Source organism: Triticum aestivum, chromosome 7A (genome assembly GCF_018294505.1).
Source record: "Triticum aestivum cultivar Chinese Spring chromosome 7A, IWGSC CS RefSeq v2.1, whole genome shotgun sequence".
In the NCBI taxonomy this organism is placed as follows: domain Eukaryota; kingdom Viridiplantae; phylum Streptophyta; class Magnoliopsida; order Poales; family Poaceae; genus Triticum; species Triticum aestivum.
Window position 1 is genome coordinate 126,770,887 of NC_057812.1, and position 17,690 is coordinate 126,788,576.

The 17,690-nt window shown below is 43.3% G+C and overlaps 1 pseudogene; it reads right to left on the reverse strand.

Moving 5' to 3' along the window:
• Positions 1-964: 964 nt before the first annotated feature.
• LOC123153160 (probable cyclic nucleotide-gated ion channel 20, chloroplastic) overlaps positions 965-17,690 on the reverse strand; it is an 89,732-nt pseudogene continuing 73,006 nt past the window's right edge.

Here is a 17,690-nt window from a genome sequence, read left to right on the forward strand (position 1 = left end):
TTCAACAGTTGACGATCAAGAGGGTGCTCAGCGGCATCGTGGTTTTCACCAGGAAAGCCATCAATCCTTGCTCTAGAATTGCCGGCTACTGTTCTGTCCCTGCAGTCATAGACATATTCTACAAGATCTAGCTAGGATGTTCTAAAATTCATACGTGTCTTTGCAATGTGTTTGAAAGATTTAAGGCTTTGTGGTTTCCTTTACATATTGGAACTGCACCTGGTTATAACAAGGTCATTCAGCACGAGATGAATCGTACACCTGCAATTTTCAAAAGAAAGCCACACTCCCTCCATAATCCATCCATTCACTATTAATCAAAAGACAAATGACATATTTAGGCTCTCTTTGTAGAGTGAACGTTATCTACTGGTTATAACTCCCAACAGAGTTAACAGAGCATGTACCACCGCCGCAACCAAAAAGCAGGCGAACACCAAAGAAATAGGCACCAAACAAATGTCAGAAAAGAGAGCATTCCATATCAAAAGAGTTATGACGACCCTTGTCCACGAGAGCCAACAACATCATCTGTCAACAGTTTGCACACATCTAACAACGTTACTCCTGTCAAAGCCAAAAAGGCAAACACTATTCAGGGACATCAAATGCTGATATACAACATGGAAGAAGTTTTCTCAACACAGTTGGCAAAACACTCATGTTAGTTCACTCGCATCACTTCTTTGAAAAAAGTATTTTCAGCGAAAGCAGCTCAACGAGGATTGTAGGTCACGACATTGTATTAAGCAGCAGCATTCCTGGCACCACGAGATTGTGCTGACAGGGCCCTTGGAAATTTACATGTGGATCTTCGATTGCATATACATTTGATTCTCTTTTCCTTGTGAAACTTCCCAGCATAGCAGCAAAACCTATGTAAGAAGGAGAGATGGGGAAGCAAAAAGATCTTCAACATCTGGTATGTCAAATGATGGTGTGGTCAGGGAGCAATTAGTTGAGGTTACATTCCTGTACCAAAAATAAGAATAGAAAATCAAGTTAAGAGCTCAGATAGCACGGCGGGACCTACAAAGAGAGGCCAATGAAATAAAATATGCGCAAGTTAATAAATATGAGATAAAGCAATGGGATATAAATACGTGTAAACGAATACACTGCATATGGACATGCTACAGATCACCTGAAAATTATTTAGCATCATGTAAAGTTACGGAGACTTTTTGTGGATTAAGTACAACTGTTTAATGGCATATATCAAAAGACCTAAGAGGAAAGTTGTGACAAACAGCCTGCCTAATAGAAACGATATCAGCAATTTACCATTGGAGTTGCAATGTTCTACAACATGCACTCTTAAGTAGAAAACATAGAACACTCTTCTGGGTTCTGAAGCTACATGATCCCCACCAATAAGGAACAAGTGAATGTAGCATGACCATGCCAGTTCTCCTTTCGAATCTAACCTCCATTAGCATACGGCCGTGCCCTACAAACTAGTTAAAATTATGATTTGTGCTATTACATTGTTTATTTGGTTCCCAGTAGCTCAAGCTCTAGCATATCCACACAGCCACCAATGACATCAATTATGCTAAATCTAGTATCACTAACCTTGCAACAGTGCAGCTCCCTTCAGTCGCCTCTGACGGTGCCTCCACACGACATGGATATGGATTGCTGCAGCGGTCCTCCAGGACGGTGAGTCATACCTGTTCGACATGATCCAAGCATCAGTAAACAAACTAATATGGGGCCTGAATCAGCTTCATCAACTGAAAACTTAATGTGTACATATTTCAGCCGACCAGAAACTTAATGATGATACCTGATTGCCGCAATAACACGTGGATTTTGCAATACTGTTGAAAACTCCAGAGTGATTCTTTCCAAATCGGTGAACTGTAGCACAAAAGCTTCAACATTTGTTAGGCATCTGATCGTACGTATTGCCTTCCAGTGCAACTTCATCCTCTCCCCATCTGATAGAAATTTGGACGATGTAATATAGAGAAGAATATGAGAAAAGATCAGTCGAACTAAAAAAACAAATACAAAGCAATAAGCTAAGGTAAATATTTGCAAGCCTGCAGCGTGCTACTCCAACCACCACATAAGCAGCTCTTCCCCACACACAGCTCCTTCATGTAATGGAGACTTGCTTCCATCTGCACTGATGCTTTCTAGTTTACCCCGCACTTCAAAGATGATTTTTTCAACAAGATGATCCTGAGAAAGAATGTCACTTCCCCTAACATATAACTTATGCTTCAACTTGTCACAGACAGCGTCGCAAAGTCCACAATCCTTCAAAGCGAATAATCGAATCTACAAATAAAGACAACATGGTTCTCACGATTAATATAGGGAAATTTGGGTTTGTACAATCAAAAGAACCTACATTAGATATATACCATTGAAAGATTCATCTTTAGATATATACCGTCAAAAGATTGCAACGTTATAGCCATCTGCCATTCTGTTTGTTTCTATTACTCTCGTTGCTACTACACTTTTTTTAATCGATTAAGTATTTTCCAATTTCAGATTTTGCCCTTGTGCAAAAACAACTCAACACGAACCAGGCTCAGGCAGACACACACGCACTGTGAGTGTTTCAGGCATCTCATGACTAATTTCAGAAACATATTTAGGGGTGATGTGCTGAAGTATATGTGTGCTACCTCTTGAGCATGCGTTGTTTTTCCCTTGAAGAGGAAAGGGTGATGCAGCAAAGCAGCGTAAGTATTTCCCTCAGTTTTGAGAACCAAGGTATCAATCCAGTAGGAGACAACGTGCGAGTCACCTCGTACCTACACAAACAAATAAGAACCTCACAACCAACGCGGCAAAGTGGTTGTCAATCCCTTCACGGCCACTTGCAAGAGTGAGATCTGATAGAGATAATAATAAGATAAACATTTTTGGTATTTTTATGATATAGATTGAAAGTAAAGATTGTAAAATAAACGATGCAAGAAATAGCTAGTTGACGGGAAATTAATATGATGGAAGATAGACCCGGGGGCCATAGGTTTCACTAGTGGCTTCTCTCAAGATAGCATAAGTATTACGGTGGGTGAACAAATTACTGTCGAGCAATTGATAGAACTGAGCATAGTTATGAGAATATCTAGGTATGATCATGTATATAGGCATCACGTCCGCGACAAGTAGACCGACTCCTGCCTACATCTATACTATTACTCCACACATCAACCGCTATCCAGCATGCATCTAGAGTATTAAGTTCACAAGAATAGAGTAACGCTTTAAGCAAGATGACATGATGTAGAGGGATAAACTCATGCAATATGATATAAGCCCAATCTTTTTATACTCGATGGCAACAATACAATACGTGTCGTTTCCCTTTCTGTCACTGGGATTGAGCACCGCAAGATTGAACCCAAAGCTAAGCACTTCTCCCATTGCAAGAAAGATCAATCTAGTAGGCTAAACCAAACTGAAAAATCAAAGAGACTTGCAAAGATAACCAATCATACATAAAAGAATTCAGAGAAGATTCAAATATTGTTCATAGATAATCTTCATCATAACCCCACAATTCATCGGATCTCGACAAACACACCGCAAAATAAGATTACATCGAATAGATCTCCAAGAGAATCGAGGAAACTTTGTATTGAGATCCAAAGAGAGAGAAGAAGCCATCTAGCTAATAACTATGGACCCGAAGGTCTGAGGTAAACTACTCACACATCATCGGAGAGGCTGTGGTGTTGATGTAGAAGCCCTCCGTGATAAATTCCCCCTCCGACGGAGCGCCGAAAAAGGTCCCAAGATGGGATCTCACGCGTACAGAAGGTTGCGGTGGTGGAATTAGGTTTTCGTGGTGCTCTCCGATGTTTTCAGGGTACGTAGGTATATATATAGGAGGAAGAAGTAGGTCGGTGGAGCCATGAGGGGCCCACGAGGGTGGAGGGCGCGCCCAGGGGGTAGGCGCGCCCCCTGCCTTGTGGCTTCCTCATTGCTTGCTTGACGTCCACTCCAAGTCCTCTAGATCACATTTTTTTCCAATAATCACACTCCTGAAGGTTTCATTCCGTTTGGACTCCGTTCGATATCCTTTTTCCGTGAAACACTGAAATAGGCAAAAACTGCAATTTGGGGTGGGCCTCCAGTTAATAGGTTAGTCCCAAAAATAATATAAAAGTGTATAAATAAGCCCATTAAACATCCAAAACAGAATATATGATAGCATGGAGCAATCAAAAATTATAGATACGTTGGAGACGTATCAAGCATCCCCAAGCTTAATTCCTGCTCGTCCTCGAGTAGGTAAATGATAAAAATAGAAATTTTGATGTGGAATGCTTCCTAACATATTTCTCAATGTAATTTTCTTTATTGTGGCATGAATGTTCAGATCTGAAATATTCAAGATAAAAGTTTAATATTGACATAAAAATAATAATACTTCAAGCATACTAACTAAGCAATCATGTCTTCTCAAAATAACATGGCCAAAGAAAGTTCATCCCTACAAAATCATATAGTTTGGTCATGCTCCATTTTCATCGCACAATAATGCTCTTATCATGCACAACCCCGATGACAAGCCAAGCAATTGTTTCATACTTTAGTAATCTCAAACTTTTTTCAACTTTCACGCAATACATGAGCGTGAGCCATGGATATATCACTATGGGTGGAATAGAATATAATGAAGGGGGTTATGTGGAGAAGACAAAAAGGAGAAAGTATCACATTGATGCGGCTAATCAATGGGCTGATGCCCATCAATTGATGTCAATGCAAGGAGTAGGGATTGCCATGCAACGGATGCACTTGAGCTATAAATGTATGAAAGCTCAACAAAAGAAACTAAGTGGGTGTGCATCCAACTTGCTTGCTCGCGAAGACCTAAGGCACTTGAGGAGGCCCATTGTTGGAATATACAAGCCAAGTTCTATAATGAAAAATTTCCCACTAGTATATGAAAATGACAAAACAAGATACTCTCTATCATAAGGATCATGGTGCTACTTTGAAGCACAAGTGTGGAAAAAAGGATAGTAACATTGCCCCTTTTTATTTTTATTTTTATTTTTTGGGCCTTCTTTTTTTGGCCTTTTTTGGGACAATGCTCTATTAATGATGATCATCACACTTCTATTTATTTACAACTCAATGATTACAACTTGATACTAGAACAAGGTATGACTCTATATGAATGCCTCCGGCGGTGTACCGAGATGTGCAATGACTCATGATTGACATGTATGAAAGAATTATGAACGGTGGCTTTGCCACAAATATGATGTCAACTACATGATCATGCAAGGCATGACAATGGTGATGCGTGTCATAATAAACGGAACGTTGGAAAGTTGCATGGCAATATATCTCGGAATGGCTATGGAAATGCCATAATAGATAGGTATGGTGGCTGTTTTGAGGAAGATATAAGGAGGTTTATGTGTGATAGAGCGTATCGTATCACGGGGTTTGGATGCACTGGCGAAGTTTGCACCAACTCTCAAGGTGAGAAAGGGCAATGCACGGTACCGAAGAGGCTAGCAATGATGGAAGGGTGAGAGTGCGTATAATCCATGGACTCAACATTAGTCATAAAGAACTCACATACTTATTACAAAAATCTACAAGTCATCAAAAACCAAGTATTACGCGCATGCTCCTAGGGGGGTAGATTGGTAGGAAAAGACCATCGCTCGTCCCCGACCGCCACTCATAAGGAAGACAATCAAATAACACCTCATGTTTCAAATTTGCTACACAACGTTTACCATACGTGCATGCTACGGGACTTGCAAACTTCAACACAAGTATTTCTCAAATTCACATCTACTCAACTAGCACAACTTTAATATTACTATCTCCATATCTCAAAACAATCATCAAGTATCAAACTTCTCTTAGTATTCAATGCACTTATATGAAAGCTTTTTTATTATGCCTAAAAGCAAATTGCCATGTTGTTCTAAAGGACTCTCAAAGTAATATAAGTGAAGCATGAGAGATCAATTATTTCTATAAAATGAAACCACCACCGTGCTCTAAAAGATATAAGTGAAGCACTAAAGCAAAAACTATATAGCTCAAAAGATATAAGTGAAACACATAGATTATTCTAATAAATTTTGATTCATGTGTGTTGATAACCCACAAGTATAGGGGATGGCAACAGTTTTCGAGGGTAGAGTATTCAACACAAATTTATTGATTCGACACAGGGGGGCCAAAGAATATTCTCAAGTATTAGCAGCTGAGTTGTCAATTCAACCACACCTGGATAACTTAATATCTGCAGCAAAGTATTTAGTAGCAAAGTAATATGATAGTAGTGGTAACGATAGCAAAAGTAATGGTAGCAAAAGTAATGTTTTTGGTGTTTTGTAGTGATGACAGCAATAGCAACGGAAAAGTAAATAAGCAAAGAACAATATATGAAAAGCTCGTAGGTAATGGATCGGTGATAGAGAATTATGCCGGATGCAGTTCATCATGTAACAGTCATAACTTAAGGTGACACAGAACTAGCTCCAATTCATCAATGTAATGTAGGCATGTATTCCGAATATAGTCATACATGCTTATGGAAAAGAACTTGCATGACATCTTTTGTCCCACCCTCCCGTGGCAGCGGGGTCCTAGCGGAAACTAAGGGATATTAAGGCCTCCTTTTAATAGAGTACCGGACCAAAGCATTAACACATAGTGAATACATGAACTCCTCAAACTACGGTCATCACCGGAAGTGGTCCCGATTATTGTCACTTCAGGGTTGCCGGATCATAACACATAGTAGGTGACTATAGACTTGCAAGATAGGATCAAGAACTCTCATATATCAATGAAAACATAATAGGTTCAGATCTGAAATCATGGCACTCGGGCCCTAGTGACAAGCATTAAGCATAGCAAAGTCATAGCAACATCAATCTCAGAACATAGTGGATACTAGGGATCAAACCCTAACAAAACTAACTTGATTACATGATAAATATCATCCAACCCATCACCGTCCAGCAAGCCTACAATTGAATTACTCACGCACGGCGGTGAGCATCATGAAATTGGTGATGGAGGATGGTTGATGATGACGACGGCGATGGATTCCCCTATCCGGAGCCCCGAACGGACTCTAGATCAGCCCTCCCGAGAGAGTTTAGGGCTTGGCGGCGGCTCCGTATCGTAAAACGTGATGAATCTTTCTCCTTGATTTTTTTCTCTCCGAACATGAATATATAGAGTTGGAGTTGAGGTCGAAGGATCTCCAGGGGGCCCACGAGGTAGGGGGCGCGCCCAGGGGGCAGGCGCACCCCCACCCTCATGGCTAGGGTGTGGGCCCCCTGGTCTTGATCTTTTGCCAGTATTTTTTATTATTTCCAAAAATAATCTCCGTGGAGTTTCAGGTCATTCCGAGAACTTTTGTTTCTGCACATAAATAACACCATGGCAATTCTGCTGAAAACAGCGCCAATCCGGGCTAGTTCCATTCAAATCATGCAAGTTAGAGTCCAAAACAAGGGCAAAAGTGTTTGGAAAAGTAGATACGATGGAGACGTATCATGTGTCTCTCTCAAAACGTGTGTACAACAAGTACGATTGTGGTAAACTAAAAAGCAAAGACTCGAATCATACAAGACGCTCCAAGCAAAAACATATCATGTGGTGAATAAAAATATAGCTCCAAGTAAAGTTACCGATAGACGAAGAAAAAAGAGGGGATGCCTTCTAGGGCATCCCCAAGCTTAGGCTTTTTGGTGTCCTTGGATTTTACCTTGGGGTGCCTTGGGCATCCCCAAGCTTAGGCTCTTGCCACTCCTTGTTCCATAATCCATCAAATCTTTACCCAAAACTTGAAAACTTCACAACACAAAACTTAACAGAAAATCTCGTGAGCTCTGTTAGCGAAAGAAAATAAAACACCACTTCAAGGTACTGTAATGAACTCATTCTTTATTTATATTGGTGTTAAACCTACTATATTCCAACTTCTCTATGGTTTATAAATTCCACTACTAGCCATAGATTCATAAAAATAAGCAAACAACACACGAAAAACAGAATCTGTCAAAAACAGAACAGTCTATAGTAATCTGTAGGTTTCGCCTACTTATGGAAGCTGTCATGGGTTTGTCACGGCAGATGTCCTTGTGGAAGGACTTAATCGTGGACCATCGCTACGGGTTAGCTTAAAGGGGTTAAACCGGACAAGGGGACGCGTGGAGTTTTTATACTAGTTCGGCCCCTTCAAGGAAGGTAAAAGCCTACGTCTAGTTGTGATTGGTATTGCTAGGGTTTCGAAGGCCAGGGAGCGAATCTGCATTGTCTGGCTCTCGAGTTGTTGTTAGTCCCTAAACCGCTGCCGGTTCGTCCCTTTATATACATAGGTTGACGCCCGCCGAGCTACAGAGTCCCGAAGCCGGATCATAAACATGTCCGGTTCGGTCTCTATCCTTCCTATCTTACAATACAAGTTACATGACTAGGTCGGTTTACATTTATAGGCTTTAACCCGCCTTTGGGACTTGGGCCTTCGTGAAGCGGCATCATCCTTGGATCTTCATAGGCTTCTAATCTTCAAGGAGTTAACCCGGCTACATAAGGCTGGTTTACCTCCAGTAGTAATATCCCCAACATTAGGCCCCAGATTGGTTTGAACTTGTTCATGTCAATCTTCTACACTTAGAAAAATTCCTCCCTCATATCTTCACCTTGATCTTGTAAACCGCCGTGACATCATACTTCAAGATCATGATAAACTGCCCTGACATCATCCATCCGTTGATGTCGAAGATTACCTTCATTTAATGTGTATTCAGTCGCCGAGGCGACACCCTTATTAACTTATCCATTTTTGGGCTCCTCGATTCTCGCACTTGCCGTTTTATCGCTTCACCTTATAAATAGGGGTAGAGGACCCCTTTATTTTCTTTTACGCTCTCCTTTCCTCCCTTCTTCTTCCTCGCGACGTCTTCGCACCTGAGCACCGCCGTCATCGCCAAGCCTCGCCTCTGCTTCACCATCGGCCGCTGCATCGACCTGTTCGCACCAGAGTTCTGCAGCACACCTCCGCTGCTTCCGCGGCCGTAGTAAGTCCTTCCCCCTTCCTTTCTAGATCCATTAGGGTTTCCCTGTTCTTCGCGGTTCTTGAAGTTCATCGGAGCTTTTGGTGTTGTTCTTCCTTGGCCTGTAGATGAATGCTTCGCACTTATCGTATCCCTTGCCGTGGCTAATCTTCTATTACCACCATAGATCCTTATGCGCAAAAGCTGATGTAGTCCTTCATAAACTATTTCGAGTCTTACCCCCTTTTTAGGTCAAAATATTTTTTGTTTTTCTGTCTTACCTTAGATCTGATATTTTCATATGTCTCTGTGAAATCTGTTTCTCCTCACGCCAACCTAGGCGGTTTAACTTTGCATAATCAATCTATACCATTAGCCCTCTGATAAACCGGAGGAGCCCTTTACCTTTATAGTTATACTCCGGTTTAACAGTGTCTGAGTACCCCTGTCCTGGTATTACCTTTTTCCCTTATTGCATTGGTCTCCGGTTTATGCCATTTCGCATATCAGTACGTTTCTTACTCCATTGTATCTTGCATATCATCATGCGTGATTTATAAACCGACCTTTCGTTTTCAGCTTGTTTGTTTCACAATGGCCAAACAATTCACTACTTGCAACTGGGCTCATTCTCGGGTTACTAAAACTCAGCTGAATGAGATGGTTAGCATTGGCTCCTTGCCTAAGAAAACTGAAATTAAATGGAGAGTTCCAGGAACAAAAAATCCTCCGACCCCAAGGCAGGGTGAGGTGGTGGTCTTTGTTGACCACATAAGCCGTGGCTTCAAACCGCTAGGATCAAAGTTTTACCGAGATGTGCTTGCCAATTTCCAACTCCATCCCCAAGATATTAGGCCAAATTCAGTATCCAACCTATGCAACTTCCAGGTCTTCTGTGAAGCATACTTACAGGAAGAACCAACTGCAGAACTGTTCCGGGATTTCTTTCACTTAAAATGGCGCACAGAGTTTGTAAATGGCCCGAACATAGAACTTGGTGGTGTCTCGATTCAAAAGCGGAAAGAAGTTGAGTTTCCTCATGCCAAACATCACAGCCACCCAAAGGAATGGAACCAAACTTGGTTTTATTGCAGAGATACTTCGCCTGAAGACAAAAATTCCCTACCAGGCTTTCGTGATCACCGGCTTTCCAATACCCATCCGATGCTGCAACACTTGAGCTCCGCCGAAAAGGCAAAATATGTCCCTCAACTCGCCAAACTCCGGGCCTTTATGGCCAATGGTTTAATAGGCATGGATTTCGTGCGCTGTTGGATATCTTGGAGCATCTTGCCTCTAAGCCGGCGTCCCGGTTTAATGTGTGAGTATACCGGTGAGGTTGACGATCCTCAACGCCATTGCAACCTTCGACTCTCCGAGGAAGAAGTTACTGAACGCGTAAAAAAGATTTTGAATGAATCGGAGCTGGTCTGTAGTCAAACCGGTTTGAGTCCCTTCTATGCCAAGAACAAACCGCCTGCTGTAAGCATTGTACTTCCTTTTCATCTCTAATGTTTTTATCTTGTGCAACCTGTAATCCTTCTTCTGTGTATGTATGTATAGGGTGATGACCCCTTTTGGAAACGAAAAACCATAGAAAAAGCGGTAAAGCCAACTGGGGACAAAGTGGTCAAACCATCTCGCCCCAAAACCAAAGCCGTCAAACGGACGTCAAAACAGAAAATGGCTGACTGGATCAACATGGAGCTTGATGACGATACTGATGATCCGGAAGTTGAGGTAGAACTTGACTCACTTGGCTCTCTTTTCATGCATCTCATTAACAATGATATTCCTCAGGGGGACGTAGAAGGCAGTCAAGCTGATGATGTAGAGGTAATTACCCTTTCCTCCGGTTCAGACTCTATGCCAACACAAAAAACCCGCCAAGCAGTCCGGAAAGTAAGCTTTTCTCTCCCTCTTGCTCACTTGGATCCAACATTTATTTTGAAGACTCGGCAGCATGAAGCTCGCCGGACAACCCGGCACAGTGGCCAATAGGTCACTTCAGCCAGTTTACCTGACACCCCGGTTCGGAAGCGCCGGTCTGAGGTCTCCCCTTCTCCTGACCATTCTTACCCCAAGGCAGGTTATTTCAGACAACCTCTTAATCCATCCGATTCAAATTATCAAGTGACACCTCCCTCATCATCTGGCTAGTCAACTGCAACTCAACTCCCTCCTCTGAAAACTGTGGCCGGGTAAGTTGTAAAACCTTTTCCTTCAATGCATCATAGAACTTGAATAAGATATTAATCCTTTTATATTTTTGTTTGCAGGGCCAAAGCCAGACCCAGCAAGAAAGCTCGGGTCACCAATCCGCCCGAAGACCCGGCCACTTTTGAAGAAGAACCCAGAGGTGAACCGGAACAAACTTGTGAACTGGAGGGCCTTCATCCTGAAGCTGCCACTGATGAACCGCCCCTTCAAGGTGAAAACACCGATGAACTAGCTGACGCTGAACCTGCCGCACCTGACGTTGAACCGGCAGAGCCAAATCGGGCTAGTCCGGTGAGAAATGCTGATACTCCATTGTCACCAGCCAAACCTACTGAAGGTCAAGGAGATGATGTTATCATTACTGGAATGGGCCATAGCTCTCCTGGCCATCCCGTCATCTTGGCTCAACATAGTGCCAAAGAATAGCAAGCTGCTAAGGAAAAAGGCAAGTGGAGCAGTGATTTATCAAGCTATGCTCATTTCAACACTGAAGAGCTTCACTCTGGCTTCTTGAACTGTCTTCACTCAAACCGGGACTATGAAGCCGGTTTGGTAAACTTGATGAAAGAGCGATACGAGGTAAATTCGTCTCCCTTTGTTTATTGACTCATAGCTGAAACAGTAGCCCAAGTAGCCCCCAAGGGCCATTTTATGATGTTAATCATAAACCGAGTCTTTATAACCAAGACTCATCTTTTAACAATTAGATAACCTTGTGTAGCATAACTCCCAAAGGCCGGTTTAACTGGGAAAGTTAATCCGGGTTTTAATCCATGCATCCACTTTAGAACAGACGCACATTAGCCCCCAAGTGTCCAGTATAATGCTTGTATTGTTCTGGAGACTTGTATAAAATGCAGCACTTTAGAGCGAACAGGCATTAGCCCCCAAGTATGAAGTGCATAACTTGTTATACGCTTTGTACTTAGAACATATATAACCTGTTGCTTAATATGCCTTCAGCGTTGCAGGCTGAACTGAGAAGCAATGACGCTCAAAACTCTGACTTGCAAGAAAATGTGAAGTCACAACAAGCAGAGGCTGCAAAAGCCAAAGAGGAGCTGACCCAAGCCCTGGCCGTAATGGAAAAGCTGAAGGAAGCTTTCACCAAAGATCGTGCTAATTGGGAATCCGAAAAGTCCGGTTTACCCAAAAGAGCTGAAGACGCCGAAGCAGCCCTGAAGCCAGTTGCAGATGAACTAGCTGGTTTAAAATGGCAAATCAATGCTATGACTTCTGCTATCTTTGGTAAGTGTCTGCTTATGTGTTTTGCGTAAGTCAATGAACCTTATCACTGACCGGAATGTTGATACAAATCTTTGGTAGGTACTCAGATTGCTCATCTTGGTACAGACATGCGGATGAAGCTCAAAGCGGCATATATATTGGTTGAATAGCTGTACTCTGGGTCTCAGCGGGCTATTTGTACGGCAGCTTATAACAAACCGACCCCAACATTGATTAAGGAAACACTTGAGAAATTGGCCATGTTACCAGCCCGTATTGCCGAATTGAAGAAAGCAGCCGCCAGGTCAGGAGCTTTAACCGCACTTATTCGAGCCAAAGCCTGGATTCCAGATCTTGAAGCGGAGGATATCATTAAAGGATACCTAGCTGTGAAGGAAGACGGTTCAAACTTTGATAATGATGACCTCTGGCGGCTGACCAAACAGATGCGGCCAGTAGCCAGCAAACTGGCCGATGATACAGACTTGTCCCATTTTCAACCGGTTTATGACGCTGAAGGGAAAAGACAGCCGACCGACATTCATGAAGTTGAAGAACTTGTGCCTCCGATTCGTAAGCACACTTATGCTCCTGATATTAACCCCTCCAATCTTATCCATGAGGAAGCAGTATTTCAAGCTTTAACTGGAATCGATTGGTCGACGGTTGATTTCCAGCGTCTGGGGAGGGATGAAGAAGTGCCCACACCAACTGACCCTCAACCATAAAACCGTCCAGACGAAGCGTCCTAAGCCGGTCGCCGGTTTACTGGCCACCGTGTGTCGATCTTGTGAAAAACAATTATGCCATTGGAGCCGCTTTGAAAGCTTCTTGTAATAGGATAGCCAAAACTCCGTTATTTGCCATGCCATCGAGCATGCTTTGTAATGCCTCATGACAACGTGTGCCACCTTTTGGGATATATTTATGCATAACCCATGATGAATTGTGTTCTTGGGTTCAACAACTTAAAAGTGTCTAGCGATCTACCGCTAGACGGGTCATTATGTCCAAGAAGTGTACAGTACATAGATGAAATAATCAAAGTGTTTGTACAAAAAGCAATATACATAACATACCTCATTGGTTGACCAAAGATTTATACGACAAAGGTGTTAATACCCATCCGGGACGTTGATAACCCCATCTCTATATATTAAACCGGACCGGGAAAACTACCGGGTTTTCTTTATAACATTGGTGATTTAGTCAAACCAGACCGGGTCAATAAACACCAGTTTATAACTGATCATGTGCCAACAACTTGCAGTTGAAAAGCAAGCCGGGTCAAGGACGCCGGTTTATCAAAAAAGACTGATGAATTTCAACAAATAAAACTCAAAAAGGAAAATATACAAGGCTTTTTATAAGCTGCCAGGCTCCAAATCGAGGCTTTTCATGGGCTGCCAGGCCTCTGAGTTAAACCATTTAACAAAGCCTTTTAAGATGGGCCTCCAATTAACCAATCATCATTTTAACTTTGACAAGTTCAGGGTCTATAAAAGATTGACATGTCAAACGTTCGATGGGTCATACCAGGATTACCTGGACATGAGTGGCTTACTTGATGAAGGCAGGTTAACCCGGGTTTTTAGGTGAATACACCAGGCTTCCAAGACGTGGCTTGATAGCCAATTACAAGGGTCCTTTCAAACTCTTTGTTGCTTTGCAAAAAGAGCCCCCAAGTAACTTTGTGAGTTGTGCTCAGTGTGTGCCCATGTTTGAGTCTGTGCTTTGTGCAACACTCTCTTTGGCTCCACATATTTTTCTTTTGTGGCCTAAATGCCTATCAAGAGGTGTAGCTATGGTGTGATAACAACCAAGCCCCCTAGTGATATCCCTTCGTTGTTTCAAAACCGATCAAGAGGTGTAGCTGTAGTTCAAATATGACCAAGCCCCCTAGTGATTTTCTTTATACCTGTGCAACTGCTAAGACCGGATTAAAAAACTCCGCTTTGTCAGTAAGCTCATATAGCATACACAGGATGTAAAAAGAACAGATACCCCGCTTAACCGGAGTCTCCGGTTTATTATATAATATATACACTGTCATAAATATGCACAGATGAAGAGCCTATGGCTTCAAGTATAGTAAGGCCGAAGGAGAGCTATGTTCCATGGCCGCTTGGTCTCCTCCTCCGATTGACGTGAGTCTTTATGCTCTCGAACATCAATGAGGTAGTAAGATCCGTTGTGCAGATTTTTGCTGACCACAAAGGGTCCTTCCCAAGGTGGGGATAACTTGTGCATATCAGTCTGATCCTGGATGAGCCGGAGCACCAAATCGCCTTCTTGAAAGGTTCTGGTTTTAACACGGCGGCTGTGATAATGTTGGAGATCTTGTTGATAAATTGCCGATCATGCTGCGGCCAGATCACACTCTTCATCCAACAGGTCCAGAGAATCTTGACGTGCCTTCTCATTATCAGCTTCAACATAAGCTGTCACACGGGGCGAGTAGTGACGGATGTCACTAGGAAGAACTGCCTCCGCTCCATAGACCATGAAAAAAGGTGTGTAACCCTTAGATCTATTGGGTGTGGTGTTGATGCTCCATAACACAGAAGGTAGCTCCTCAACCCAACAACCCGGCGTCCGCTTTAAGGGAACCATAAGCCTGGGTTTGATACCTCGTAGAATTTCCTAATTTGCCCTCTCTGCTTGACCATTAGACTAGGGGTGAGCCACCGATGCTAGATCAAGCTGGATGTGCTCACGTTGACAAAATTCTTCCATCTCCCCTTTTGACAGGTTAGTACCATTATCAGTTATAATGCTGTGTGGAAAGTCAAACCGGAATATCACCTTTTTGATGAATTGAACCGCTGTGGATGCATCACACTTGCTGATTGGCTCTGCCTCCACCCATTTGGTGAATTTATCAACTGCTAATAACAGATGGGTCTTTTTGTCCTTGGATCGCTTGAAGGGTCCAACCATATCAAGCCCCCAAGTCGCAAACGGCCACGTAATTGGAATCATCCGCAACTCTTGAGCCGGAATGTGCGCACGGCGGGCGAATTTTTGACACCCGTCACATCTCTTGACTAAATCTTCCGCATCAGCATGCGCCGTCAACCAGTAAAAACCGTGGCGAAAAGCTTTAGCCACCAAAGACTTTGAACTGGCGTGGTGACCGCAGTCCCCTTCGTGGATTTCTCACAAAATCTCACAACCTTCTTGAGGAGAAACACAACGCTGAATTGCTCCTGAAACGCTGTAGCGATGTAACTCCCCACTGAGTACGGTCATGGACTTGGAACGCCGAATTATCTGTCGGGCCAACGTTTCATCGTCTGGTAACTCGCCCTGGTTCATGTAAGCCATATAGGGGATTGTCCAATCCGGTATGGCATGCAGAGCTGCCACCAACTGAGCCTCCGGATCAGGAATAGCCAAATCTTCTTCGGTTGGCACCTTGACTGATGGATTATGCAATACATCAAGAAAGACATTGGGCGGGACCGGTTTACGCTGGGAACCAAGACGACTTAAAGCGTCTGCTGCTTCATTCTTCCGCCAGTCTATATGGTCCACCTGATAACCCTTAAAGTGACCAGCCACTGTGTCCACCTCTCGCTGATATGCAGCCATGAGTGGGTCCTTAGAATCCCAAGTGACAGACACCTGTTGCGCCACTAGATCTGAATCGCCGAAGCATTTAACCCGGCTTAAATTCATCTCCTTAGCCATCCGAAGACCATGGAGCAAAGCCTCATATTCAGCTGCATTGTTAGTATAAGGGAACATTAAACGGAGGACATAACAAAACTTGTCACCTCATGGGGAAGTTAGTATGACTCCAACCCCCGAGCCCTCCAACTGCCTGGACCCATCAAAATGAATAGTCCAATATGTATTATCTGGTTTCTCTTCAGTCGCATGTAACTCTGTACAATCATTGATGAAGTCCACGAGTGCCTGGGATTTGATCGCTATGCGGGGTATATATTTGAGCTCATGAGGTCCAAGCTCAATAGCCCACTTGGCAATCCGGCCAGTTGCTTCTCCGTTTTGAATGATATCGCCCAGAGGAGCTGAATTGACCACTGTGATGGGATGGCCCTGAAAATAATGTTTAAGCTTCCGGCTTGCCATAAACACTCCATACACCAGCTTCTGCCAATGCGGATACCTCTGCTTTGACTCAATGAGCACCTCGCAGATATAATAAACCGGCCGTTGAACTGGATATTCCTTGCCAAGCTCCTTGCGCTCTACCACAATGGCTACGCTAATAGCCTGGGCATTAGCAGCCACATATAGTAATAACGGCACTTTATTGATCGGCGCTGCAAGCACGGGCGGTTCAGCTAGCTGCCTCTTCAGATCCTCGAACGCTTTATCAGCTGCCTCGCTCCAAACAAAGTTATCTGTTTTCTTGAGCATCTGATATAAAGGGATGGCCTTCTCTCCAAGGCGACTAATAAACCGGCTCAAGGCTGTAATCCGGCCAGCCAGACGTTGAACACCGTTGATACACGCCGGTTTAGCCAAGGATGTAATTGCTGCAATCTTTTCCGGATTAGCCTCAATGCCTCTGTTTGACACCAGAAAACCCAAGAGCTTGCCTGCCGGGACACCAAAGACACACTTCTCCGGATTGAGCATCATATTGTAAACCCAGAGATTGTCAAAGGTTTGTCTCAAATCATCTATCAATGTCTCCTCCTTTCTGGACTTTACCACAATGTCATCCACATATGCATGAACATTGCGCCCAATTTGCATATGAAGGCAATTCTGAACACATCACTGGTAAGTTGCCTGGGCACTCTTGCGTCCAAAAGGCATGGAACATAGCAGAAGGCTCCAAAGGGAGTTATCAAAGTTGTCTTCTCCTGGTCCTTAACTGCCATCTTGATCTGATGATAACCAGAATACGCATCCAGAAAACACAAACAGTCACAACCTGCTGTAGCATCAATTATCTGATCAATGCGAGAGAGAGCAAAGGGGTCTGTAGGGAAAGCCTTGTTTAAATCTGTGTAATCCACACACATACGCCAATTGCCATTTTTCTTGAGAACCAGCACCGGATTAGCCAGCAACTCTGGGTGAAAGACCTCTACAATAAACCCTGCGGCCAACAAACGGGCTACCTCTTCACTGATAGCCTTACGCCTTTCTTCATTGAAGCGGCAGAGAAACTACCGGACCGGTTTAAACTTAGGATCAATGTTGAGTGTGTGCTCAGCGAGTTCCCTCAGTACACCTGGCATG